This window comes from Oncorhynchus tshawytscha, linkage group LG07 (genome assembly GCF_018296145.1).
Source record: "Oncorhynchus tshawytscha isolate Ot180627B linkage group LG07, Otsh_v2.0, whole genome shotgun sequence".
In the NCBI taxonomy this organism is placed as follows: Eukaryota; Metazoa; Chordata; class Actinopteri; order Salmoniformes; family Salmonidae; genus Oncorhynchus; species Oncorhynchus tshawytscha.
The window spans coordinates 60,237,092-60,255,275 of record NC_056435.1 but is presented as its reverse complement, the minus strand read 5'-3'; the positions used below and the strand labels follow the sequence as shown (position 1 = coordinate 60,255,275).

General features: G+C 41.8%; 1 protein-coding gene across 1 annotated transcript in view; it reads left to right on the top strand.

Moving 5' to 3' along the window:
* LOC112246206 (disks large-associated protein 4-like) overlaps positions 1-18,184 on the top strand; it is a 199,701-nt gene that overhangs the window by 25,352 nt on the left and 156,165 nt on the right. The window contains exon 2 of the mRNA XM_024414507.2: positions 17,825-17,891. The gene's annotated coding sequence lies outside the window, so the exon portion shown is untranslated. The remainder of the gene's footprint in view (positions 1-17,824; positions 17,892-18,184) is intronic.

Here is an 18,184-nt window from a genome sequence, read left to right as displayed (position 1 = left end):
CACCCACGACACCCAGATTGTTACACCACCCCTCCCTCCCTCTGCTGCAGATACAATTGCAGAAGATTACTGCAGCATATTGTCTTGCATAGGAGATGACTGTAGTAATGTTAGCACGGTGACAAGACTGAGTGTCACATATGCACATGACTCACTATACAAACACTTCTGTCTTCACACCAGGGTATTATTGAGTGATTGCATCATCATTTGAGACAATGGCTGCCAACAAACACATTTTATTTGGAGTTTTGTGAGAATGAGTTCTTCTTCATGCCCTTATTGATTTTTCTGCTTGGTTATTTTTTAAATAGATACACACTGTTCATCCATAATTACAGGAACCATCAAAAGGGGTCTGTTTCCAGTGGGAAGGCAGTTATGAGCGCATAGTACTTAGAGAGCTTAATTGCAAAATAAGATTGTGGCTAAGTTCCATCATTCATGACATTTAGAATGAGATTAGTCAATTGGTGTGACAATGTGACATTTGAACCCTGGGGAAAGTTTGTGAAGTTAGTTATGCTGCTAGTTGATAGTGATGTCGTGCAATTTAAGAAGGATCACCTGTGCAAGAGGATAAGTCACTTCAGTTGTGGAAGGTAAAATGTGCTTTTAGCAAAACAGTAATGCACACAGTATCACCATACTTACTCGTTTCTAAATCACAATGCTGTGGTAAAAAGAGCATAAAGCTAGACGAAACGGGAGTTTGAAGTCCTGTCATAATGCAAATATAAAAGGTTCATATAGGTAACAAGGTTGACGTGTCATGCTCGGTTTTCTACCACAAAACACCAGAAAATTGCCAAAGAGAGTAAAACCTGCTCACCTGCTTTTTCACTGTGATTTTATTATTTCCTTTTAAAACAATATTTTAAAATAATAGTTTCACCATTTTAAAGAGAAGGTTCAGTTCATGTAACAGGGTTTACCTTAAAATGAGGGACAAATGTAAATGAATCACTAATCACGTTAAATAAATAACCATCTTCAGAAAATACTTAGTCCCTGAAAATAATACTTGGACTTTACAATGATGGTGAAAACTTCGGGAACTTCGGGTTAAGTGGGTTCAAATCTTCCTAGAAGTCAGAAAAACATGACGTGGAACATATATTTAAAAAACAGATTTATTAAAATGTCCATTTTCTATAAAAGTCTTGGTGAAGAAAATTATGCAATGATTGAACATAATGCCATTCATCAGTACTTGATTCATCAGAAGACAACATTCAGGCACCAACAACTGTCTTTTTTTTCTTTGAGGCTCAGAAAACATGTTCCTTATCCATACACAGGCCCGTTTTGAATCATACCTGGCTTCTATTTGAAATCCGTCAAATACTTCTAGCATTTGCTGTAGCCTGCCTTGAGCGACAGGTGGGCGGGATTTTCAGTTTTGGTACTTTGCTATTGGTACTTTGCCATTGCAACATGCAATCTCAATCAAGCACACCTAAATTATTGAAATAATTACTTCAACCTGGGTCTGTTCTGTATAGTGAATAACTCATTTAGATCAATTGTTTTTATTCAATGTTTTTTTTGTATGATATGTACGATCAAAACACTTTTAGAGGCACTTTCCACTGTCCTCCAAGAGTTGCTGAATTTTCTCTTCCCTTCAGTTTGCTTCTCTATTCCTGCACCTTGGTTGAGGAGTGACTTAGCTGTAGTGTTCTTTTCCCTTTGTACAAAGCCCTCACAGCCTCTCATGAGCAGTGAACTCTGTGAGAGAAGAGATGCCAATAAATGGCCTGAAGAACCCTGCCTCCAGGTAGAACCCTGACCCAGGAAGAACCCTGACCCAGGAAGAACCCTGACCCAGGCAGAACCCTGACCCAGGAAGAACCCTGACCCAGGCAGAACCCTGACCCAGGAAGAACCCTGACCCAGGCAGAACCCTGACCCAGGAAGAACCCTGACCCAGGCAGAACCCTGCCTCCAGGCAAAACCCTGACCCAGGAAGAACCCTGCCTCCAGGCAGAACCCTGACCCAGGCAGAACCCTGACCCAGGAAGAACCCTGCCTCCAGGCAGAACCCTGCCTCCAGGCAGAACCCTGTCCCAGGAAGAACCCTGCCTCCAGGCAGAACCCTGTCCCAGGAAGAACCCTGCCTCCAGGCAGAACCCTGCCTCCAGGCAGAACCCTGACCCAAGAAGAGGTGGCGGCGAGGCCGCACGCAGACGGCCAAAGCGGCTAATTAGAATATCTGGACACAACAGCCTTGTGTGGGTGGCCAATGAAAGGGTTGTGCTGCAAGCAAATGTGTCAAGTGATTCATTCAATTTGTTTTGGGGGCACTCAATCGAGCAGTCTCATGCCAATTGCAAAACACTCAGGGCCCTTTTTCCTTTATTTCAAAGGGCCTGGTCCTGGTTTTGGGGATGAGACAAAATCATTATCTTCATGCACTATGAGAATGCATGTTTGGATCCATAGAACAATGATGAAACAGAGAAAATTACTTCATATTAAAGGAATATACACTTAGTCTGGATTAATTTAGTGAACTGTCTGTTTAATTAAACATCCTGTCTTGTAGTATATATTGTATATTGTTTGGGGGTGAGTGAGAGGCAGTAGGGCATATTTCCTGCAAATGCAAATTCATCGTATCCAATGTTTTTCAGCAGTACTTCATTGTCTATATGTGTGAGTGTGGGATGCGTGCTTGCATCTGTTGTGTGTGCGTGTGCTTGTGTGTGTGTCGATGAGTACTTTTGTGTGTTTGACAGTTGTACTCATAACTACTCTTATGGAATTTAAAGAACTGATCATCAAAGAGCAAGGAGCCTATCTACTTAAAAACCAAAGTTGAACATGAAACCTGGGTCATATCCATTAGGCACCAAACGCAAGAAAACTGACTGAAACTTGGAGGGATAACATGAACCTGAAGAAAAGTTTGTTTTTGTTTTACTTTGCAAAACCTTTTGGTACAGTGTGCCCTTAATGAATACAACCCTGAGATTACTTCTCTTCCACTGTTTTCAAGAGAATAGTAGAGAATCGCTACACTCACTGTTTTCACGTTTCAGCTTTCATTACATTGTAATTACAGCTATTTGCCTCTACTTCCATTGTACTGTCCAACCTCTATACTCAATATTATGATCCAAATGACAAAACCATAATTCTAAGTGTTTCAATTAGTGTAATTATGAGTTGAAATGGGTGAGGGGCATAACTATTGTGATATGGTCCACCCCGGGGCTATATCTTTATTTTAGAATTTTTTAAATTCTACTGTGTCTTAGTAGACTAACTAAGATGACCTTATCATAATGAGCTAACTTCCTAGTTCCTACATGCAGACTGCCTTTATGGATTCTTCCCAACGTGGACATGCAGGGTGGCAGACGTTGTAGTAAACCACCAATAATGATAGTCTTGTCAGAGATGAATTCTGCCAATGTTGTTATCTATGAGTAGGAAGATGCCACATTGTTTTTGATGATGTCATTGTGCTGAGTGTACCATTAACCTGTTTTCCAGAGTTTTCCGCCCCTGTGTTGGCTCAGTAGTTATACATCTGTCTGGGAAGCTTGTTGAGTGTGTCTGTGTACGCACCTCTTTTTCTCCCCCTCTGTCTCCCTCCCTCCATTGCTCTCTCTCTACCTCTCTCCCTCTCCTGCCCAGCTCTTCTTCTCTCTGTCTCCCTCCCTCCATTGCTCTCTCTCTACCTCTCTCCCTCTCCTGCCCAGCTCTTCTTCTCTCTGTCTCCCTCCCTCCATTGCTCTCTCTCTACCTCTCTCCCTCTCCTGCCCAGCTCTTCTTCTCTCTGTCTCTCCATCTATTCCATACAACATCTTTGGCCATAGCAGTAGCCACTTTAAACCATAGAAACATTCAGTGGATTTTTTACAGAAAGGACAGCCTCACTGTACTTCCGATTTCTTTGTCTGTAGCCTTACTATAATCAGAAATAAGATCATCCTATTGGCTTGATGTGAGAGGCACTTCCTGTCTTTGCTGTGATTTCATCTGAGAGACTATAGTGTGTTGTTGACAGATTATAAGCAGGTTAAACCTCTAAAGGTCTAAGCCTTGGCGGAGGGATGGGGTTCTACTAAGCTAACGTATGTTTTTGAGATATTTATACCATGGATCATTTTGCTATTTCATTTAGAATTTAAGGACCCCTGTAGGTATCTGAAAAAATATTGCATTTGGCCTTTACTACTATCGCCCATAGAAACACATTATATAACGCATTCATAAATGGCAAAACAGACATTCAAAAAATTATCGTAAGGAAGAAGGTTTTGAAGTTTCTGTTCTATATCTAGGAGATCCAAAAATTGACATTTTCCAATCAGTTTACAACCTGACCAGAATCTCACAGACAATGCTAGAATGAAGTCATTGCAACCACCCGGCTGGGTCAATGCAGGAAACCAGGAGAGGAAACCTTTTTTGAAACAATTGAGGTGCAACCTAACCCCTAGCACTGTGGACACAGATCCTAAGGGTCAACCAGGGGTCATTAGAAAGGTCACAGGGACCCCCTTAGCGGTCAACTGAAGGTCAACAACTGTGTAACTCCTATAGATTACAGTCACTCACACCCCCCTGAGGAAGGGACTGGTGGTCTCCAGGTGGCTTGTCCTATCACCATGCTGAGACCACTGGCCTTATGGTGAGCCAAGACCACATGCTGGAACAGTGATGGTGAGAGAGGACTAAGGGCCAGGACCGTATCCACAAAGCATCTCAGAGTAGAAGTACTGATAGAGAATCAGGTCCCTCCTGTCCAAATAATCATATCAATCATGCTTTGTAAGGCCAAACTGGTCCTAGATCAGTATTAGTACTCTGAGATGCTCGAGCTCCCGAGTGGCGCAGAGGACTAGTTCACTGCATCTCAGTGCTGGAGGCGTCACTACAGACCCTGGTTTGATTCCAGGCTATATCACAACCGGCTGTGATTGAGAGTCTCATAGGGCGGCGCACAATTGGCCCGGGGTCGTCTGGGTTTGGCCGGGGAAGGCCGTCATTGTAAATAAGAATTTGTTCTTAACTGACTTGTCTAGTGAAATAAAGGTTCAATAAATTTAAAAAAAATGCAAACTGATTACTGGACTATCTTTCCCACTTTAGATTAGGACATACTGCATTTCATAGCACAAATGGGATTCAAAGATCCCTTTAAACAAAAAGAGGCTTAGGTAAATAGAAAGCACGGTGGCGTAGCTTTACGTCTGATTAAATGTTATTGCTTCCCTTTTTAAGAGTAGGGCTTACTTTTTATTTGCTTAAAGACCACCTGCCGAGAGAGAGAGAGAGAGAGAGAGAGAGAGAGACTCTCTGTCTTTTTTCACTATCATTGTTCTCTTCCCACCTTCTTAAGGTCTTAATTTCGCTCTTTCTTTCTTTGCCATCTCTGGTCCCTCTCATCTTCCCCCTCTGTTGTCTTGTCATCCGTCTCTCCTCTGTCACTATCTCTTCTCTCACTTTGTTTTCTCTCCCTCCATCCCCTGTCTCTCTATACTGTACATGCTCTATATATATTTTATCTTGCTATTCTTACTCTACCTCTCTGTGTTCTCTCTCTCTTTCTCACCCTTGCTCTCTTTCCCAACCACGGCCTAGCTTGAGGTAGATTCAATCTCCATGGCGATCGCTGGAGGCTCCACTGCTCTTACCAAGGTCACCTCTACGCTAGTGTCACCCAGTACAGCGCTACTCACCAACAGCTGAGAAAGAGGGAAAGAGAGAGAGAGAAAGGGGGAGAGCAAGAGAGAGAGAGGGAGGGAAGTTGAGCGATGGAGAGGATTACATGTAATCTGTTATTCATAAAATAGCGGCATAAAAAAACAAATGTAAAGGAAATGCAGAAATGTATGAAAATGCTGAAAATATTTTTTGATTGAAGTTTGATTGAACAGTATAAAACAATCAGATGAGAGAAAGCCCCATTAAAACCACTAATGTCACGTTCTGACCTTAGTTCTTTTATTTATGTCTTTGTTTTAGTATGGTCAGGGCGTGAGTTGGGGTGGGCAGTCTATGTTTTGTGTTTCTATGTTTAGGTTTCTGTTTCGGCCTAGTATGGTTCTCAATCAGAGGCAGGTGTCGTTAGTTGTCTCTGATTGAGAATCATACTTCGGTAGCCTGGGTTTCACTGTTGGTTTGTGGGTGTTTGTTTCCGTGTCTGTGTTTGTCACCACACGGGACTGTTTCGGTTTGGTTTGCGTTCATGTTCACATTTAATGTTTTGTATTTCTTAGTGTTCAGTTTCTGTTTTAATATAAACGATATGGACACTTACCACGCTGCGTTTTGGTCCGATCCCTGCTACACCTCCTCTTCAAACGAAGAGGAGGAAATCTGCCGTTACAACTAACTGGTTCTGCTTCGGTTCTGTTGGCACCTAGTGTGCTTGCATTTTCCCTTGAAAGACCTTCGCTTGAAAAATGAGACTCCATAGCCAATATACAATTCCTCAGAATAGACAGATAACTCAAGAAATCTGTAATTAATTAAGTGGACATTTTTGTCACGCATTTAACATCTAACTAAGTAGGATGTTTGATGCAGTATTTCTCAAGTGAAAAAATGTGCACGAAAATGAGGAGTCTATCGTTGAATGAAAATAAACACTTCATGGAAGAATCACTACTGTTGACCAATCAGACTTCGGCTTCCGAACTTCGGCTTTCCTCAAGAAAATGCTTTGTGTGAACGAACAGCTGAAAACAAAAACCTTTCCAAAGACCAGAACGAACTAAAACATCACATAATATATACACTAACTGTTTTGGATGGGAAGCAAGAGGACACATTTAAAATGTTTTTGTTGCCACCCTTTTATTATAATAAAACATCAAATACCATCAAATATTTTCATACTGTCAAAAATGAGATAAATAATCATACTATTTTGCCAATATTGCAAAAAGAGAAGTGGGTTAAAAAAACATTGTGAGGTTCCACAAAGCTGGGGCTTGTGAGGAAGATCATCTAAGTACCATAGTACAGCACACAGAGTCAATAAGAGCACTGAACAAAACACAGGCATTGCAATTGACAAGCTCTAAAGACACGCCATATGAGCTGGAAGCAAGAGAGTGGATGTCTATAAGCCAGCTGGCAAGTGTTTGGCTATGCCATGAGGATGCTAGCAAGGTTACCGATTTAGCCTACAAAGCACTGGCTGTTATACTGTAAATGGTTGATACTGTGCAGTGCTACTGACTGACCTACTTGGAAACCAATGATTATGTTAAAAGGTATATTCTGCTATGGTAAAACTGGGTCAGACAAACACTTCTTATACACACCTATCACACATATACACACACAAACACACACACACACACACACACACACACACACACACACACACACACACACACACACACACACACACACACACACACACACACACACACACACACACACACACACCCTCACCCAGACTTCATTCCTCTTCTACAGTTTTCTCATCCCTCTTACTTAGGTTCATCCCCCTCTCTCGTCCTCCCTCTCTCCGTTCCATGGCCTCCACCTCCCAGGGAGTGTGCTGGAGGAGTCTTCTGCTTAGATACATTAATATTTCAGCCGCTACCACACACCACACACACACACACTAGGGGATCCACAAGTTCAGCATATGGGAGAAGATATGGGGCTGAGAGAGATGCAATGGGGGAGTGTGTGACAGCGGGAAGGAGAGGGAGAAAGAAGGAGTGAGAGAAGAGAGATACAAAAATGGGGGGGATATCAGCGAGTTGAAATGGAGAAGTGAGGGAGGGGGGTTACGAAACAAAGATGGAGCAAGTGTCTCGTTTTTTTCCCCGTAACCATGTCTTTGGTGAAATTGTCTCGCTTTTGTGAAGGTAGTAGTCGCAGTCACGCCACTAAAACATAACATTGAAATGTAAAGCGAAAGAGAGGATAATAGAAAGAATGGGAGGGTAGCAGAGAGAAAGAAAAGAAGACAAGGGGGAGATTTAAAAGGATATGTGTGTATAAGAGAAATTGAAAACACAAGATGAAAATGCATTATTTAAAGAAAGAGAGCGCTAACAGCATAATGTGATCCAATACCATGTAGGAGAAAGAGGGGGAAAGGATAGAGAGAACAAGGCCCATCCGGGAAGGAGGAGGGAGTGATGGGGAGGGAGAAGAGGGAAGTGGTGAAGGTGTGCCAGACACAGCAGGATATCCTGTATGGCTGATGATTGAGGGCTGTGGGCAGGCTTCCCCTTCCTCTCTGTGTGAACTGCAGTGTGGCCAACTTTTTACCTCCTGTTAACTAGGGCGGTTGCCACAATGATGTTTGTCATGGTTACGGTTGGTACTTTCCTGTAGTCAAATGACCAAATCGCCCTTTAGTGGCCTCATGGGTGGAATGTTAATGTTTTAATAATTTCAGAATGAATAAACATTTTTCTTTTTAATGCAGATGATCCGGTGTTTCTATGTCAAATTGTTTTGTTATACAAATACTGGGATTGTTGTTTAAGACCTTAACCATGTGTGTGAGGTGTATAATTTTGTGTGGCCCTGATTTATCCCACTGCAGTAAAAGGCTAACACGGCAAGGGCCGTCCCAGGGGCAAACCAGAGGGATGCTATACCTGGTGGTTAACTGTTTTTTTACTCTATGGCAAATCTACGTTTGTGTGATGCCACGCCAGCAGGAGCAAACATTTTGGGGTTATCTCAGATTGTTCTGGCAATTTTCATGTAGAAACGTAATTAGGAGGAAAGATTTTTTAAATGCTTTTTACATGAACCAGTTTTTACACAAACCATTTGTATCACCAACCATTAAAAAAAAAAGATAATTAAAGTGTCCATTTTAGGCCCTTTTCAGACCTATACATGCGTCATATACATGTAAGATCCTATGATCGGTGAATATTAATATATATATATTAATATATAATATTAATATTTCAAATCCAGCCTTTTTTATTTTGTTCATTTTAAGACATATTGTTTGGAACAATATACTCTTCAATTAAATCACATTTTCAGAGAGGGGTCTCTGCTGTTTCTGATGATATGATACATTTTATGAGCGCCACCAACACAGTGAATGGGAAAATGAATTTAAATTGAACCCTGCTGGTAATTTGCTGAATGTACAATCTTAAATGAGTGTTGTAATTGGTTAATGACCTATAATATCCATTTATATTTATAAAATGGTTCATATCATTAAAAGTATCAGAGAGCCTACTCTGGAACTTGGACATGTGTGAAGAGTACAGTATATTGTTACAAACAATATGTCTTAAAATGAACAAAATAAAAAAGGCAGTTTTTACGCTATTAATATGAATATTTGTAATGTTGAATTAATTCATGTGGATTTTTTACAATTTTAGAATCAAAACATACTACATTTTTTAGAGCACACTTTAAGGAGTATGACACCAAGATGTTGTGTGTATCTTGTATGGTTCACAGATCATAGGGTCTTATAGGAGGCATGTCTAAAATTGAATAAATTAGATTTTTCTCAAAAATGGTTTGTGATAAATGTAAAAAGCATGTTAAACATCCTTCCTCCCAATAAGATGTGAGGATTGCCAGAACAATCTGAGATACCAAAAATATTTCATGCTCCCGCTGTCGTGGAACCGCCCCATTTTAGTACATTGTGTACAGTATACACAGTGCTAGTGTAGATGTGAAACTTACAGCTCAGCCTAAAGTGTCGCCAATTGTGCCGCTAAATAGTTCACTTTTCGGTGTCTCGACTGGTAAGACACTTCGGGAGGGCGGTCACGTGTGCTAGCCAGGCAGAGGTCCTCGGTTTGAGCCTTGGTGGACCCAAATCAGGTGGAAGTGGTACTCGCTAAGCAAGCAGTGTGACATCCTTTACACTAGCAACCCATATGTAGTTGGCAAAAACACATTGGATGACTGCACATTCAGTTGAAATTGCTGCTATATTTGGTTGTCTCATGGTATTGTCATGGTCAAAATACTGCACCAATCGGGCCTCCCGGGAGGGCAGTGGTCTAAGGCATCGTAGTGCTAGCTGTGCCACCAGAGACTCAGGGTTCGAGCCCAGGCTCTGTCGGAGCCGGCCGCGACCGGGAGGTCAATGGCCTAGCGTCGTCCGGGTTAGGGAGGGCTTGGCCGGTAGGGATATCCTTGTCTCATTGCGCACGCTGACCAGGTCGCTAGGCGTACGGCGTTTCCTCATTGGTGCGGATGGCTTCCGGGTTGGATGCGCGCTGTGTTAAGAAGCAGTGCGGCTTGGTTGGGTTGTGTTTCGGAGGACGCATGGCTCTCGACCTTCGTCTCTCCCAAGCCCGTACGGGAGTTGTAGCGATGAGACAAGACAGTAACGACTAACAATTGGATACCAATTGGGGGTAAAAAAATTATAATAATTATAATAATAATAATAATACTGCACCAATCAAGTGTCACACACATGATATTTTATCAAATTCAATAAATACATTTATGGTACATTTGTTATTATGAAAGCCTCATATCTTGCAACTTGTTATTACAACTCACTCTTTGCTGTCTTGCAATAGAAGACAAAGAGCATTTGCGCTTGCATAAATCAATGACAAACTGATTCCATCGAACAAACAACTTTACAAACCACTGTCACATAAGACATCAAACTACAAACTCTTCACAATGGCCAAATCACTCACCCAAACACCAAACTCACATTTGAGCTAAATGTCCCCATCATCTCTACAGCCTTCCTTATGCACCACAGCTCCCCCAGTTCCACAGTGTCTTTGTTTTTAATTAAGGTGTTTCGATGGATGTTTTTGATTCAAGCCTTATTTGCCTAGCTATGAACCGCATGTTGCTCTCTCCATATTTACCCCGGACTATAAGGCTAGGCCTGTCGATGACCATAGAGAGGGAAACAGACTCACTGCACCCCTCCAGCCAAAACAGATTATGGGAGCATATCTCCCATGGTGCATTGTGTGTGCCTGAGCACCTTTGTAACGGCCAGGGGTTGCATATCACAATAGAATAGAATAGAATAGAATAGAATAGAATAGAATAGAATAGAATAGAGAGAGAGAGAGAGAGTTTTGAGTTTTTATAAAACCTTTATTTTTTACTCAAGTGTTAACATAAATAATGACACACTGCCTTTTCAGAAATGAAACAACAAATGTAATTCCTAAACAAAAATAAATACATAACATATACATTCAACTTATTTCATCAGCAAAAAATAATTTCCCCTCTACAAAACAAAGCGCTCCTTCGTAGGCCCACTTCTCCTCAAATAATAGATCTTTTACAGCTGAAAATAACTCAAAATCTACTTTTATTCTTGCGTTCACTAATCCTTTAAAAACACATCTTACATCCTGCCCATATCCCGTTTCTATCTTATGTTTCCTACTCAGAAATATTGACATCTTAGCTTGTCCCAAAATAAAATTTAACATTTGACATTTTCTTTTCTGTTGTTTACTATATTGAAACCCCCAAATAAACACGGTGTTATTGAAAAACTCCCCTACAGCTTTAAACAAAGATTCCAGCATTTCCAATAGAGGTTTTATCCTCTCACACTCCATAAAACAGTGAAAAATGGTTTCTCTTATATTACAAAAAGGACATCCATCTCTAACATCTGAGTTAATAACAGATACAAAAGCATTAACTGCAATGATGCCATGTAAAACCCTCCATTGCATATCACCAGTACCCTTTTGTAACGGTGGCTTGTACAGTGCTCTCCATGCTGGCTTTACCTTGTCATCAATGCCCAATTTTACCCTCCATGGAGTGTCTTTTCTATTTTTCAATTTATCTTTATTCAACACCTTGACACACCCCTATACAAGTCCTTCCCATTCACCTCATCCAAACCCACCTCCTCCAACCCTCTCAAATCCAGCAATAACGCCTTTCTTTCTGACTCTGGGATATTTGGTGTAATCCCTAGTTTTGGAAATGAGACGTCTTCATCTTGCACCTTCTTCTTGTGGCTACTAAGCATACCCCATTCTTCCGCTGACAGAGCCTTCCTACAGCTCCCCAGCATTTATCCGACAATCCTTTCCGACCTCATCCCCAAATGTTCTGCCACCCGTCTTCCATCCATTAAGGCGGGCCCAGCCATGGCCATTAACTGTCTTAAGGTGATGATTTTCCCCTTCACCAGAATCTTGGAGAAATGTGGAACAGCTGCAGTTGTACAATCCAGTCTTGCCCCATACACCAGAGGTTCCTCCAACAGCCAATGCACTGACTCCGCTGAAGTTCGTCTGGACACCTTCATTATGCTCCACACTCTGAGAAGGCCTCTGTAAAACGGAGGTACTCCCTCCCTAGAAATCTGGCTACTATCAACCAGAAATAAAGCCTTCTTTAAACCTAATCCTCCAACTCGCTGTAATATAAGACCTGCCACCCCTCTCCACACCACATTTTCCGGTCCATAAAGCAACCTTTGAATAAACTGAAACCGGAAAGCAGCAGCCCTACTAGCAAGATGTACAAGACCTTGTCCCCCCTCCTCTTTTGACAAATACAAAACACTTTGTGGAACCCAGTGATATTTATCCCAAAAGAAATCCACAATAATTGCCTGTATCTTAGCCAGAAGGCCAGATGGTGGTTCTAAAACTGACAACCGATGCCACAGTGCAGAGGCAATCACATTGTTAACTATAATAGTGTGCCCCCTATATGACATACGAGATAATAACCAACGCCATCTCCTCATCCTCCCTTCCACCATTTCAACCACCCCACTCCAATTTTTTTCCATAGTCCCCTCATCTCCTAGGTACACTCCAAGATACTTAAAACCTCCCTTACACCATTCTAGCCCCCCTGGCAAAGCCATGATCCCTCCAGACCATTCTCCAATCTGTAAAGCACAACTCTTTTCCCAATTTATCTTTGCAGAGGATATTCCCCTAAAACAATCAACCATTAGACTCAAGCTATCCACCTCCGCTTGATTTTTCACTAGCACAACTACATCATCAGCATAGGCTGAGAGACGAATAGGAGGAATATCCTCTGAAAGGCACACCCCTGCAATGCGACTTCTAATGCTATTTAGTAGTGGCTCTATAGCAATGGCATATAACATCCCTGACATAGAACATCCCTGCCTAATACCTCTACACCCTTTAAAAGGAGCACTCAAACCACCGTTAACTTTCAATACACTTTCAATGTCACCATATATCACCTTTATCATGGCAATAAAACCATAGCTGAACCCAAACGCCTCAAACGTGTGCCATAAATATTGATGTTCAACTCGGTCAAATGCCTTTTCCTGATCAATTGAAATTAGACCAGCATCCAACCCAATAGCCCTAGAGACGTCCAAAAAAATCACGAATCAGAGAAATGTTATCCCATATCTGCCTGCCAGGAACACAGTAGGACTGATCCGTATGTATGATTTGCCCCATCACCTCCCTCAGCCTGTTGGACAAAGCCTTTGACAATATCTTATAATCAGTGCACAATAAAGCCACCGGCCTCCAGTTCTTCACCTCCCTCGAGTCACCCTTTTTGGGCAGTAGGGTGAGGACAGCCCTTCTGCAGCTTATTGGTAGTAACCCTCCGGTTAAACTATCATTAGCTACTTCTAACCAATCCTCTCCCAACATAGCCCAAAAAGACTTAAAAAAGGTGCCCTTCCATGTTCCATGCCTTTTAATGCAGTGTATAAATCCTGCAAAGACAATGGTTGCTCAAGCTCAACCTGAGCTTCTGCAGCCACCTTTGGGAGCCCATCAAAGAACTGCTGTGTCACTGTTTTGTCCTCTTTGTACTCACACTTGTAGAGCTCAGCATAACTCTACTGCCCTCTTTCTAATTTCACTAGGGCTAGTGAGCTCTTGTCCAACAGCTGATTTGAGACAATTAATAATTTTTCTTTGTCCATTCTTTTTCTCTAAACCAAAGAAAAATTTGGATGAGGCATCCATTTCAGATATTCCCTGAAACTTACTTCTCACCAGTGCCCCCTGTGCTCTGATACCCAGCAGGTCTGCCAATGCAGCTTTTCTCCTCTTGAGGGCCTGAGTATGGCCTCGATCTCCTGTGGTCTCAACCAACGTCATGAGTTCCACTATTTCAATCTCTAGGGCTTTCATTGATCTGGTGATATCCTTTGGTGACATTCCTCGTGTATTGATTACAAAATTGTTGAATCTGGATTTTCCCTATATCCCACCATTGTTGAAGGGATACAAAACTGGCCTTTTGAGACCTCCACCTCTCCCAAAAAAAACTGAAACAGTTCCTGAAGTGAGCATCACTCAATAAAGTTATATTAAAATGCCAGTATGCGCTTTTGGGTTTTACATCGTTAATGAACACCACCTCTGTTATTAAACAATGGTCAGAAAATCCCACTGGAGTAATCACACTTGATTTACAGACCTGAGATTGATGCTTAAAAACATAAAACCTATCTAACCTGGCCATAGAGATGATGTTCTCTCTCACATGCGCCCAGGTGTACTGCCTTGTTCCTCCATGTTGACTCCGCCAAATATCACACAGTTCATGTGTTACAATGTGGCGTTTTAAAAAAGTCCTTGAGGCTATATGAGGTTCTTGGTGATTTCTATCTAAATCACTAACTGTGCAGTTAAAATCCCCAGCAATAAACAAATAATCTTCTTTGTTACATTTCTCAATGGTATTTGCAGTAATGTCTCTAAAAAACATACCCTCTCAACTGTCTTCACTGGGGCATATACATTTATCAGACACATAGTGATGTTTTCATACCTTGCTCTAACTTTTAATAACCTCCCCTCAACTACCTCTTCAACCTCATATGACAAAGGCAAAAACCCTTTTGAGAACAAGATAACCACACCCCCACTTTTTGAGTTTTTATGACTACACACCACTGTCCCCCCCCACTCCTGTTGCCACATAACTTCATTTCATGAGACACGACATGTTTCAACAACGGAGAATTGCATCCAAAAAGAACCTTCTTTATTGTAGATACGATTTGACCATGGCGAGATAACTCTCGCTCTAACACTTCATCTCTAACAAATGGTGGCACGTTAGAATGCATAACTTTCTTCGCCGGATTCATAAGCGGAAATACCGGTGTCTGTGTCTCCCGCAACACAACACCTCTCTCAACTATCTTATTCACCTTTTCAATTGAATCTAAGAATATCACTACAGCGCTATTCATCCTTGAGGCTGATTTGATGCTATCATACCCAATGATAGCACCCACAGCCAAGCTACATTCTTCCACTGAACACCCGGCCGCAGCAGGAATCTTTACTCCATGCCTCCGACTAAGTTTTTCAAACTCTTCATTTCCGCGAGTGGCCATAGCAACCAGCCCCACCCGCTGGTTGTGCCCTCGCGAAAAACCAACCTCAAAGATCCCACCACCCCTATACGTGCTTAGTGATAGTTTAAACAAGATACCCTTAAAACAACTAAACGAATCAATATATATATATATATATATATATATATATATATATATATATATATATATATATATATTTATACATACCAAAACCCGATAGAGTGAAAATAAATTCCATTCGCGAGAGAGAGAGAGAGAGAGAGAGAGAGAGAGAGAGAGGTGATATGTTCAGTTTGTTTATCTGGAAATAGATTTCTTCACACTGATCTCCCAGCGGAGTAGCAGCCGTTGCTATGCGCCCTCTGTGATTCGAGTGTGAGAGGAGAAGCATGGAGGAGGAGGTGGAGGAGAAACGGGGGGAAGGTTGGACTGTCTTTTTAATCTCAAGAAGAGTTTGATCATTCATGCTATAGATGCTGAGGTAGAATGATAAAAACTAGGCCAAGTGTGTGCGTGCGTGCATGCGTATCTATGTGAGTGAGTGAGTGAGTGAATAAGAGCAAAGGAGAGAGACAGGGAGAGAGAGTGCCCTGAAGTTAAGATTTCTCTGAGTGGACTGTGAGTGGTTGAGCTCAGATGGCCCCACTGCGCTGCTGAAACAGAAGCTGTAATGTATGTGTGTCAGTGGAGTGCTACTGTAGGTTAATGCACCACCACACACTGAACTTCTGTATGCTATGAGGGTCCTGTGGTTAGCACCAGTGTTAGCGATGCCTTAGGAAACTGAAACTCCATTGAGCCCTAATGGCTGGTCAGCTGTACAATACATGGTCAAACAAACCCTCCAGTCAAGACTTCCTGCTGACTAATGTTAACTTGTGAGCTATGTGTACATCTTTTGTCGCTGCTCAGTCAGCAAAACATGAAGCCTTTCTTTTTCTTCTATGTTTAACATGATCCGACATATCCCTCTCCCTCAGGCTTCAGCATCTTAACTCAAGCTGCCATCATTTTGGCTGGTCTATTTGTGCGGTCTAGTCCGAATATTGATTGAACTTTTTTTCTATCTAGTTTATCCTGTCGGTCCTGTCACTATCATTAATTATCACGGCTCTCACTTTGTGTTGATGTATCCGACACATGTGATTGTGGCTAAAGGCTAGAATGATAGGAATGATATGTTCAAATCCCTCTTGATGTGTCTCTAAGGGGGTCCTGTTCTGTTGGATGAACAAGAGCTGAACTGTGATAGCATTGATTGAACAAGAGCTAACTGCATGCAGGCACACACACACACGAGTGTACGCACACACGCACACACAGAAACACTCACTCACACACACACAGGTTCAAACTCAAGCGCAACAGCAGGTTGCAGGGCAATGGTAAGCTATGACTCCAACCTGGCCTAGATGGCCCTATTGGGTTCAAGCCAAGGTATCAGGGGACTAGGCTTCCATAGTAGTAGTCCATCCCACCAAAGGTCAGGGCTGGTACGGCCACATTTATCAATCAACATTCATCTCTTATCAGTGTGTGTTACCAAAAAGGAAGACAGAATTAGTAATAGACTTACTGTGCAGTGGAGGCTACTGATGGGAGGACAGCTCATAATAATGGCTGGAACGAAGCAAATGGAATGGCATCAAACACATGGAAACCATGTGTTTGATGTGTTTGATACCATCCCACTTATTCCGCTCCAGCCATTACCACAAAACCCTTTCTCTCCAAATAAGTTGCTACCAACCTCCTTTGTTATTGTGACAACTCTTATCCACACTACTGTATATGTATGGCTTTTGCTATGTGGCGTCATGTGATGGTAATATGGGTGTAGCTTTATCTCATTGAGGACCTCCACCAGTATTGTAAGGGGGCAGAGTTTTGTCTGGTTATCTCAACTACCATGCACGTTGTTGCTTACACTCAACTCTATGGTTTTGAAGTTTTAACGATTATTACAGCCAACAATGCTTTTCCAACGCTATGTGGTATGTTCAATATTGTGAAACAATTTGCATTGGGAAAATATCCTTTCTAAAACTTGGTTCACTTTTAAGGAAAAGTACCTGCCGGAGCTTCTTCCTGGAGGATGATCTTAATCGGAAGTTAGGATTCTTAATTAAATTGTCTGATCTCCAAAGTTGCTCCAATTCGCATACCTCTGAAAGATAGGCCTAATTGATTTCCAAAACAAAGAAATGGCTGGATAATTCAATTTCTTCTGTTGATAATTACCGAAAAGATAAGTAGGGTTTTGAAGACACTAGATTAAGATGAAGTGCATTAAGTCTTGTGTTATTTGCTGACTCATTGCCTTTTAAGCTAAAGCTATTCAATTCTCGGAAAAACTCATTAATTCAAACTCGAATCAGCAGTATTAATGTACAGAGTCTATATCCCTTAATTCCTTGTACCCTGCCAAGTCCTCTATTTACTACAGAAGGCTCACAAAATATGTGAATGTGTATTGTAACTTTCACTATTACTATGGCTAATCATGCTAATGTTACCCTCCATTTTGTGTTGCAGGATTTCTTTATCTATTGGCTACTACGTCCATGTCTTTGAAGACGGATTATCCAAACCATTCAACAAGGTATGTGTGCTGGAATATCAGATATCTTCTACCAAAGTGTCCCTGGTCTTCAAAAGTGCAAAGTGACATTCCCTTCTCTTAGGGTCCTGTCACCTCCTTGCTTTCTTCCTTCCATCCGAATCTGGCTGACATTGTGAAGGATACCGGTGGTTTGAGTCCTAAGGAGACACTGACCTACTTGTGGTTGATGCTGGATTTTTTTGAAAAGGCTGAACTACCTTGGGAATTCGCTTATGGGAGAGGCAGTTGACATTGTCCTTGCCCAGGTTGAACGTTGATGGATACCAGACATT